Below are 9,524 nucleotides of genomic sequence, written 5' to 3' on the forward strand. Positions count from 1 at the left end.
AGGCTTTAACCCACTGAGCCACCCAGGTGCCCCCAGTAAAGGATTTTAAAGCGACTTTTATAACCTGCAGAGAGGCAGGCAGAGAGAAAGGAGGAAGCAGGCTCCCTGCTGAGCAGAGAGGGACTGATGTGGGACTTGATCCCAGGACCCTAGGATCATGACCGGAGCTGAAGGCAGAGGCTTTAACCCACTGAGCCACCCAGGTGCCCCCAGAAAAGGATTTTAAAGCGATATTTTTTTAATAACCATGCCCAATATCTTAATAAAAAATATGTTAATAATAAAAAGGTAGTGTTAAAGCCAGATGGCCAGTCAGAAAACTATACATCAAGAGAACTTGATAATGAAGTTAAGATGATGGAAAATGAAATAATCTCTCATATGAGTCGAAATAAGAGGTATCATAAGAATGTTACAGAACTGTATGTGGAGAGGTATAGAAATGATAGCTCTCTTCTCTGCTGCAATCAACAATCTTGTGACTCTTTCACCCTTTCACATCTTTTAATTTAGGCTGCTTGAGGTTGAAAATTAAAGTGAGATATTTTCAGAGAGCATATTCAGTTTTCCTATATGGGCTTTCAGGGTTGACAAAAATTAGTGTGGTTTACTGAGATTACTGTGTATGTCATAAATCTTGCCTTTAGGTGTTCTTGATACTATTATGTTTTGCTTAAAGGAAAAATGGAATTTGAGGCTGAAGAATATCTTAGTGTTTCTGATTCCCTCACTGCTCAGGTAACTACAAATATTTTTACCAGGTGTTTGGTCATAAAAGTTTTTCATTGGCACAATCTGTATTTGTGATTATGAGGTTGAACATTTAGTCTGCATTACTCCTCAAAAGGTTGCACAAATGCTAATTTTGTTCTTTTATTTTCTGACCAGAAGCTATATGTTAATTTCTGGTTGGAGACAAAAAATATTGAGCAATAAAATGTAGAGCTGCAGTTATCAAAGCAAGAATAATACTTTAAAAATAAGCACTATTGAATTCTATAATAGATTGAAATTACTCCCAGGCATGAAATCTCTAAATGAACAAAAAGGTGGTTAACTTTCTCTTCAGGCAAAAAAAAAAAAAAAAAAAAAAAAGGAAAATCTGATTCTTTCATATATTGTATTCCATAAATTAGTAATTTGTTCATTTGGTTTCTTTTGTTCAAAAAGCTGAAAGATGTGTTAATTGAAACTCCACCCTTTAAAAACTATTATTCACTTCAAACATGATGATGTCTAAAGTTAAAAAGTAATTAAATATGGTTGCTGATCTTATTATTTGACAAATGACTATCAGACTTAAGACAATGACTACGTAGCTAGGTATATTTCCTGGAGGATTAGGTTGTAGTTGGTGATCTATATTAATTCATAGTTACCACTAAGGAAAATTTGTTGTGCTCAGTAAGTGATGTATGGTTATTCCTTTTAAATTTAAAAAATATCTAGTGATACCAAGGAATTTATTTTAAGAGTATGTTTCTTACAATCTGTATTTGAAGCGGGAAAAGCAATAGACACATTAATATGCTAAAAACCCAGTTTTCTGACTTGCTACCTAAACTTGATGTCAAGAGTCACATAGTTTTCTGATAATTGTTTATAGCAGAATGTAATTCTGTATGAGAGCCCCTAGTGACTTAATAACACCATTAATGTTTTTATTTTCTTTTATTTCCTTTTCTTAATATTAATTGATTATTACTGTCTCTCATTACTGGTATGGCAAACTGTATTATTCTCATTTATTGTGTTCCATTTTTAACTCACTTCCCTATAGATTAATACATTTCCCTATACCCTAATATCATCTCATTGATAATAAGCTTGGGCATATGACCTTCTTTAGTCAAAGGAATCTATCTGAACAGAAGCTTTAATTGGTTTGTCTTTGCAACCTTTTTTAAAAAAATTAACATATAATGTATTATTTCTTCAGAGGTATAGACCTGTGAATCATCAGTCTTACACAATTCATAGCACTCACCACAGCACATACCCTCCCCAGTGTCCATCACCCAGTCATCCTATCCCTCTCTCCCATCCCCTAGCAACCCTCAGTTTGTTTCCTGAGATTAAGAGTCTCTTATGCTTTGTCTCTCTCCCTGGTCCCATTTTATTTCATTTTTCCCACCTTCCCCTCATAAAGCCCCACTGTGCCTCTCAAATTCCTCATATCAGAGAGATCATATGATAATTGTCTTTATCTGATTGACTTATTTTGCTTAGCATAATATCCTCTAGTTCCATCCATGTCATTGCAAATGGCAAAAATCATTGTTTTTTGATGGCTGCATAGTATTCCTCTGTGTGTGTGTGTGTGTGTGTGTGTGTGTGTGTGTGTATCACATCTTCTTTATCCATTCATCTATTGATAGTCATCTATGTTCTTTCAATAACTATTGTGGACATTGCTGCTATAAACATTTGGGTGTACATGCGCCTTGGAATCACTACATTTGTATCTTTAGGGTAAATATCCAGTAGTGTGATTGCTAGGTCATAGGATAGCTCTATTTTCAACTTTCTGAGGAAAACCATGTTTTCCAGAATGGCTGCCCCAGCTTACATTCCCACCAACAGTGTAGGAGGGTTCCCCTTTCTCTGCATTCTCACCAACATCTGTCATTTCCTAACTTATTAATTTTAGCCATTCTGAGCGGCATGAGGAATATCTCACTGTGGTTTTGATTTGTATTTCCATGATGCTAAGTGCTGTTGAGCACTTTTTCATGTGTCTGTTGCTTATTTGGATGTCTTTGAAGAAATGTCTGTTCATGTCTTCTGCCCATTTCTTGATTATTTGTTGTTTGCATGTTGAGTTTGAGAAGTTCTTTATAGATTTTGGATACTAGCCCTTTAACTGATATGTCGTTTGCAAATATTTTCTCCCATTCTGTCAGTTGTCTTTTAGTTTCCTGACTGTTTCTTTTGCTGTGCAAAAGCTTTTGATCTTGATGAAGTCCCAATAGTTCATTTTTGCTCTTGCTTCCCTTGCCTTAGATGATGTTTCTAGAAAGAAGTTGCTGTGGCTGAAGTTAAAGAGATTACTACCTGTGTTTTCTTCAAGGATTTTGATTCATTACTGTTTCACATTGAGATCTTTCATCCATTTGGAGTCTATTTTTGTGTGTGGCATAAAGAAATGGTCCAGTTTCATTCTTCTTGTGGTTGTCCAATTTTCAAAACACCATTTGTTGAAGAGACTCTTTTTTCCACTGGAAATTCTTTCCTGTTTTGTCAAAGATTAGTTGACCATGAGGGCCCATTTCTGGGTTCTCTATTCTGTTCCATTGATCTATGTGTCTGTTTTTGTGCCAATACCAGAGTCTCTTGATTGTTATAACTTTGTAATAGAGCTTAAAGTCTGGAAATGTGATGGGTTTTCTTTATCAGCATTCCACTGGCTATTTGGGGTCTCTTTTGGTTCCATATAAATTTTAGTATTATTTGTTCCATTTCTTTGAAAAAAATGATGAGATTTATAGAGATTGCATGAAATGTGTAAATTGCTTTTGGTAGGATAGACATTTTCACAGTATTTGTTCTTCTAATCCATGAGCATGAAATGTTTCTCCATTTCTTTGTGTCTTCCTCAATTTCTTTCATGAGTAATTTATAGTTTTCTGAGTATAGATTCTTTGCCTCTTTGGCTAGGTTTATTCCTCGGTATCTTATGATTTTGGGTGCAATTGTGAATGAGATTGACTCCTTAATTTCTCTGTGTTGCTATTGGTGTATAGAAATGTAACAGATTTCTGTGCATTGATTTTGTATCCTGACACTTTACTGAATTCCTGTATGAGTTCCAGAAATTTTGGATTTTGGATTTTCCACATAAAGTATCCTATCACCTGCAGAGAGAGTGAGAGTTTGACTTCTTTGCCAGTTCGGATGTCTTTTATTTCTTTTTGTTGTCTGATTGCTGAGGCTAGGAGTTCTAGTACTATGTTGAATAGTGGTGGTGATAGCGGACAGCCCTGCCATGTTCCTGACCCTTAAGGGAAAAGTTTTCATTTTTTCCCCATTGGGAATGATATTCACTGTGAGTTTTTTATAGATGACTTCTATGACATTGAGGTATGTCTCTCTATCCATACACTGTGAAGAGTTATTGATCAAGGATGCTGTACTTTGTCAAATGCTTTTTCAGCATCTATTGAGAGTATCATATGGCTCTTGTTCTTTCTTTTATTAATGTACTGTATCACATTGATTGATTTGTGGATGTTGAACCACCCTTGCAACCCAGAAATAAAACCCACTTGGTCATGGTGAATAATCCTTTTAATGTAATGTTGGATCCTATTGGCAAGTATTTTGGTGAGAATTTTTGTATGCATGTTCATCAAGATTATTGGTCTGTAATTCTCCTTTTTGATGGGGTCTTTGGTTATGGGATCAAGGTAGTGCTGGCCTCATAAAATGAATTTGGAAGTTTTATTTTCCCCATTTCTATTTTTTTGGAACAGTTTGAGGGAAAAGGGGTTTAATTCTTTTTTAAATGTTGGGTAGAATTCCCCAGGGAAGCCATCTGGCCTTGAGCTCTTGTTTTTGGGAGATTTTTGATAAATTCCTCAATCTCCTCACTGATTATGGGTCTGTTCAGATTTTCTATTTCTTTCTGATTTAGTTTTGGTAGTTTATACATCTCTAAGAATGCACTCATTTCTTCTAGATTGTCAAATTTGCTGGTGTATAGTTGCTCATAATATGTTCTTATAATTGTTTGTATTTCTTTGGTGTTGGTTGTGACCTCTCCTCTTTCATTTATTTTTACTTATTTGGGTACTTTCTCCTTTCTTTTTGATAAATATGGCCAAGAATATATCAATCTTATTAATTCTTGCAAAGAACAAGCTCCTGGTTTCATTGATTTGTTCTATTGTTCTTTTGGTTTCTACTTCATTGATTTCTGCTCTGGTCTTTATAATTTCTCTTCTCCTGCTGTGTTTAGGCTTTCTTTGCTGCTCTTTTTCCAGCTCCTTTAGGTGTAGGGTTAGGTGAGTACTTGAGACCTTTCTTGGTTTTTGAGAAAGGCTTGGATTGCTATATACTTTCCTCCCAGGACCAACTTTGCTGTGTCCCAAAGATTTTCAACAGTTGTTTTCTCATTTTTATTTGTTTCCATGAATTTTTTCAATTTTTCTTTAATTTCCTGATTCTTTAGTAGATGTTCTTTCACCACCATGTATTTGAGTTCTTTCCAACTTTCTCTTGTTGTTGAGTTCTAGTTTCAAAGCACTATGGTTTGAATATATGCAGAGAGTGACCCCAGTCTTTTGGTACTGGTTCAGACCTGATTTGTGAGCTAGAATATGATCTATTCTGGAGAATGTTCCATGTGCACTAAAGAAGAATGTGTTTTCTGTTGCTTTGGGATGGAATGTTCTGAATATATCTGTGATGTCCATCATGTGATGTCCAGTATGTCATTTTTTAAAAAGATTTTATTTATTTATTTGACAGAGATGGATCACAAGTAGGCAGAGAGGCAGGCAGAGAGAGAGGGGGAAGCAGGCTCCCCTCCGAGCAGAGAGCCCAAAGCGGGGCTTGATCCCAGGACCTTGAGATCATGACCGGAGCTGAAGGCAGAGGCTTAACCCACTGAGCCACCCAGGTGCCCCACAGTATGTCATTTAAAGCCTTTATTTCCTTGTTGACCTTTTGCTTAGATGATCTGTCCATTTCATTAAGCAGGGCTGTTAAAGTCCCATACTATTATTATATTATTGCCAATGTATTTCTTTGATTTTGATATTAATTGTTTTATATAATTGGCTGCTCCCATGTCAGGGGCATAGATATTTAAAATTGTTAGATCTTCTGGTGGGACAGATATTTTAAGTATGAGATAGTGCCCTTCCTCATCTCTTATTATAGTCTTTGGGTTAAAATCTAATTTATCTGATATAAGGATTGCCACCCCAGCTTTCTTTTGATGTCCATTAGCATGGTAAACTGTTTTCCACCCCCCTCACTGTCTTGTAGACAACATATCAATGGGTCTTGTTTTTTTTTATCCACCCTGTGTCTTTAGATTGGGGGATTTAGCCCATTTAAATTCAGGGTTAACTATTGAAAGATGTGAATTTAATGCCATTATATTGCCTGTAACGTGATTGTTACTGTGTATTATCTCTTTTTCTTTCTGGTCTGTTACTTCTAGACTTTCTCCTTGTTTAGAAGACCCCCTTCAATATTTCCTGTAAGGCTGGTTTGGTGTTTGCAAATTCTTTTAGTTTTTGTTTGTCCTGAAAGCTTTTTATCTCTCCTTCTATTTTCAATGACAGTCTAGCTGGATATAATGTTCTTAATACATATTTTTCTCATTTAGTGCTCTGAATATACCATGCCAGTCCTTTCTGGCCTGCTAGGTCTCTGTGGAAAGGTCTGCTGCCAATCTATTCTACCATCATATGTTACAGACCTCTTGTCCCAAGCTGCTTCCAAGATTTTCTCTTTGTCACTGAGACTTGTAAGTTTTACTATTAGATGATGGGGTTTGGACCAATTTTTATTGATTTTGAGGGGCATTCTTTGTGCCTCCTGGATTTTGATGCTTGTTCCTTTTGCCAAATTAGGGAAATTCTAAGCTATAATTTGGTCTAATATACCTTCTGTCCCTCTCTCTCTTTCTTCTTTGTCTGGGATCCCAATTATTCTAATATTGTTTTGTCTTATGGTATAACTTATCTCTCAGATTCTCCCCTCATGGTCCACTAGTTGTTTATCTCTTTTTCTCAGCTACTTTATTCTCCATCATTTGATTTTTCTATATCACTAATTGTCTCTTGCTCATTTATCCTAGCAGTAAGAGCTTCCATTTTTTATTGTACTTTGTTAATAACTTTTTAAAATTTCAACCTGGTTAAATCTTAGTTCTTTTATTTCTCCAGAAAAGGATTCTCTAGTATCTTCCATGCTTTTTTTCAAGCCCAGCTATCACCTTGATAATCCTCATTCTGAACTCTACTTCTGACATCTTACTAAAGTCCATATTGATTAGGTCCCTAGCCATTGGTACTGCCTCTTGTTTTTTTTTTTTGTTTGTTTGTTTGTTTTTTGTTTTTGTTTGTTTGTTTGTTTTGTTTTTTTGGTGAGTTCTCTGCCTTTTCATTTTATCCAGGTAAGAGTAGGTGAATGAGAGAACAAAATACTAAAAGAGAAGCAATGACCCCAAAATGACACTAACCAAATCAGAAGAGATACAAAACTGGGGGAAGAAGAAAGGAGAAAAAAAAATCTATATCTATATATATCTATATACTACATATATCTCTCTCTCTATCTCTGTCTCTATCTATATTAGAATGGTGAATAGAACAGAGCCACAGACTTGATTTTAGGTGCATTTTTTACTGTTAGAAGAATCTGCCTTCCAAAATTTTAAAGAGAGAAAAACTTATACAAAAATAAGGGTAAACATGATGAAGGGATGGAATATGACTGCAAAGATGGGAAAAGAGATTCTAAAAAGGGAATTGATAAGATAAGAAGTTGGTTGAACAAAGAAAAAAAAAAGGAAAGAATGTGATCAGGCTGGAAACTAGAATAAAACCATGCACTAGATTTAGGATATATTTTGGTCTGTTAAAAGAAACTATCCCAAAATTTTAAAGAAAGAAAAACCTATATGCATATAAAAACTGAGATTAAATACAATGAGGGGATAGAATATGACTGTAACAATGAAAATTAAAAAATATTTTTAAAAAAGTTATTGATAAGATAAAATAGTTTTAAAAGGTTAAAATAGGAAAGAAGAAAAATTTAAGAATATTTAAATTTAAAAATTTAGAAAATAGAATCAGAAAAAAATAAAATTAAAAAAATTTAACTTTGAAAGACTAAAGAACATGGGAAAAGAACATGAATTCAATGTGTTACATTCCCCTAGTTCTGCAGTTCTACTTGCTCTGCGTACTTGGTCTTGGCTGGATGTTCTTGCTGATCTTCTGGGGGGAGGGCCTGTTTCATTGATTCTCAAATGTCTTTGACCTAGGTGGAATTGCACTACCCTTGCCAAGGGCCAGGCTATGCGATCTGCTCAGGTTTGCTCTCAGTAGCTTTTGTTCCTTGAAATCTTTCCTTTCAGCTTTGGAAGATGAGAATGAAAATGGCAGCCTCCCAATCTCAGCCCCACAGGAGCTGAGAGCTTGGGGTCCCACTCCTTAATGCATCCTCAGAGAAAAGCAGTCAACTAATCCTATCTCCCTGGTCTCCAGGTGTGCTCTGTGCTCACCTAGCTTGTGACCAAGCATTTCTATCCCTGGTACATGGCCCTGTTCAGAGTCTCAAACCCAGAAGATTCCTGCAGCGTGCTCCCATGCCACATACCTCCTGGAGGAGGAAGGAGGGAGTCTCTCCAGATCTGCCACTTGTGGGGTCCCAGCTTGAAGAGCAATGGCCCGATTGTGCCTCAGATCATGATTTTAGGTATCCCCAAGCTGAGTGCTTATTCCTCGCCTCTGTCTTTTTATCTGGTTTCCCTGCTTCAATACCTAGGAGCTCTGCCACACTCAGACACTCCTGACACTTCTGGTCTTTTTGATCCTGTGGGTCCTGAGACCACACTGTCCCTGTGAGAGCTCCACCCCCTGCTTAACCTCTGGAGTGATATCCCTCAGTGGAGCAGACTTCTAAAAGTTCTGATTTTCCACTTGGCTGCTCTACTGCTTACAGGGAGCCATCCCCTCCCCCTGAGGTCTATCTTCCTGTATGTCACCTCAGATTCACTTTTCTCCATGTCCTACCTTCCAGAAGGTTGTTGCTTTTCTGTTTGCAGAGTTGCTACCCTTCTCTTTTTGATCTCCTGTTGAGTTTGTAGATGTTCAGAATGGTTTTGATAACTATGTAGCTGAACTCCAGGGACCTGATGATATTTAGGTCTCCTACTTCTCTGCCATCTTGATTCTCCCCTACCTGGCTTTGCCACTCTTGTTCTTACTGTCTATTATGAGATCAGCATGTTCCAGAATATAGCTTTGCCTTCAGTCTCGAGTCTGGTATGAAAAGATTTGTGGAACTGAGCCTAGCAGAACCACAACCACTTGCAGCCGTTATGTAACATGAGCAAGAAATAAATATGTATTGTTGTAAACCACTGAGACATCAGGAGGTTTGTGATTTGGCAGAAGGTGACTAATACTTTAAAGAATATCAACAAAATAAAACTTTATTCGTTTTTCCCATTCTCTCCTTAGTAGACACATTGTTCATCAAAAACAGTGTATGAGTAACAGACTATGCCAAAACTGTGAGTTCTTTGGCAGCAGAGCTGTCCTGTTCATTTTTGCACCCCAGTCCTTAGTGTAGGCTAAGGCACAATGAATATTTGATGAATGAAGGTTATCTACAGGTGCACATTCAATCTTGTGTTCCCCACAAGGATCCTTTTAACTGCACAAGCTATCACCTTCAGGTCTCTTCATCTGCATTCTCTAAAATCTCTAATTAATCTCTACAAAAGAGGTATGACAAAGAAATTGATACAGGGGAATAATAATACTGTTAAATATAAT

The 9,524-nt window shown here is 36.5% G+C and overlaps 1 long non-coding RNA gene across 1 annotated transcript in view; it reads right to left on the minus strand.

Moving 5' to 3' along the window:
* LOC309840780 overlaps window positions 1-8,893 on the minus strand; it is a 31,655-nt gene extending 22,762 nt beyond the window's left edge. Inside the window, exon 1 of the long non-coding RNA XR_014298783.1 lies at window positions 8,757-8,893. This is a non-coding gene — a long non-coding RNA (uncharacterized lncRNA). The remainder of the gene's footprint in view (window positions 1-8,756) is intronic.
* Between the last annotated feature and the right edge of the window lie 631 nt (window positions 8,894-9,524).

Source organism: Mustela nivalis (assembly GCF_964662115.1).
Source record: "Mustela nivalis genome assembly, chromosome: 1".
NCBI classification, from domain to species: domain Eukaryota; kingdom Metazoa; phylum Chordata; class Mammalia; order Carnivora; family Mustelidae; genus Mustela; species Mustela nivalis.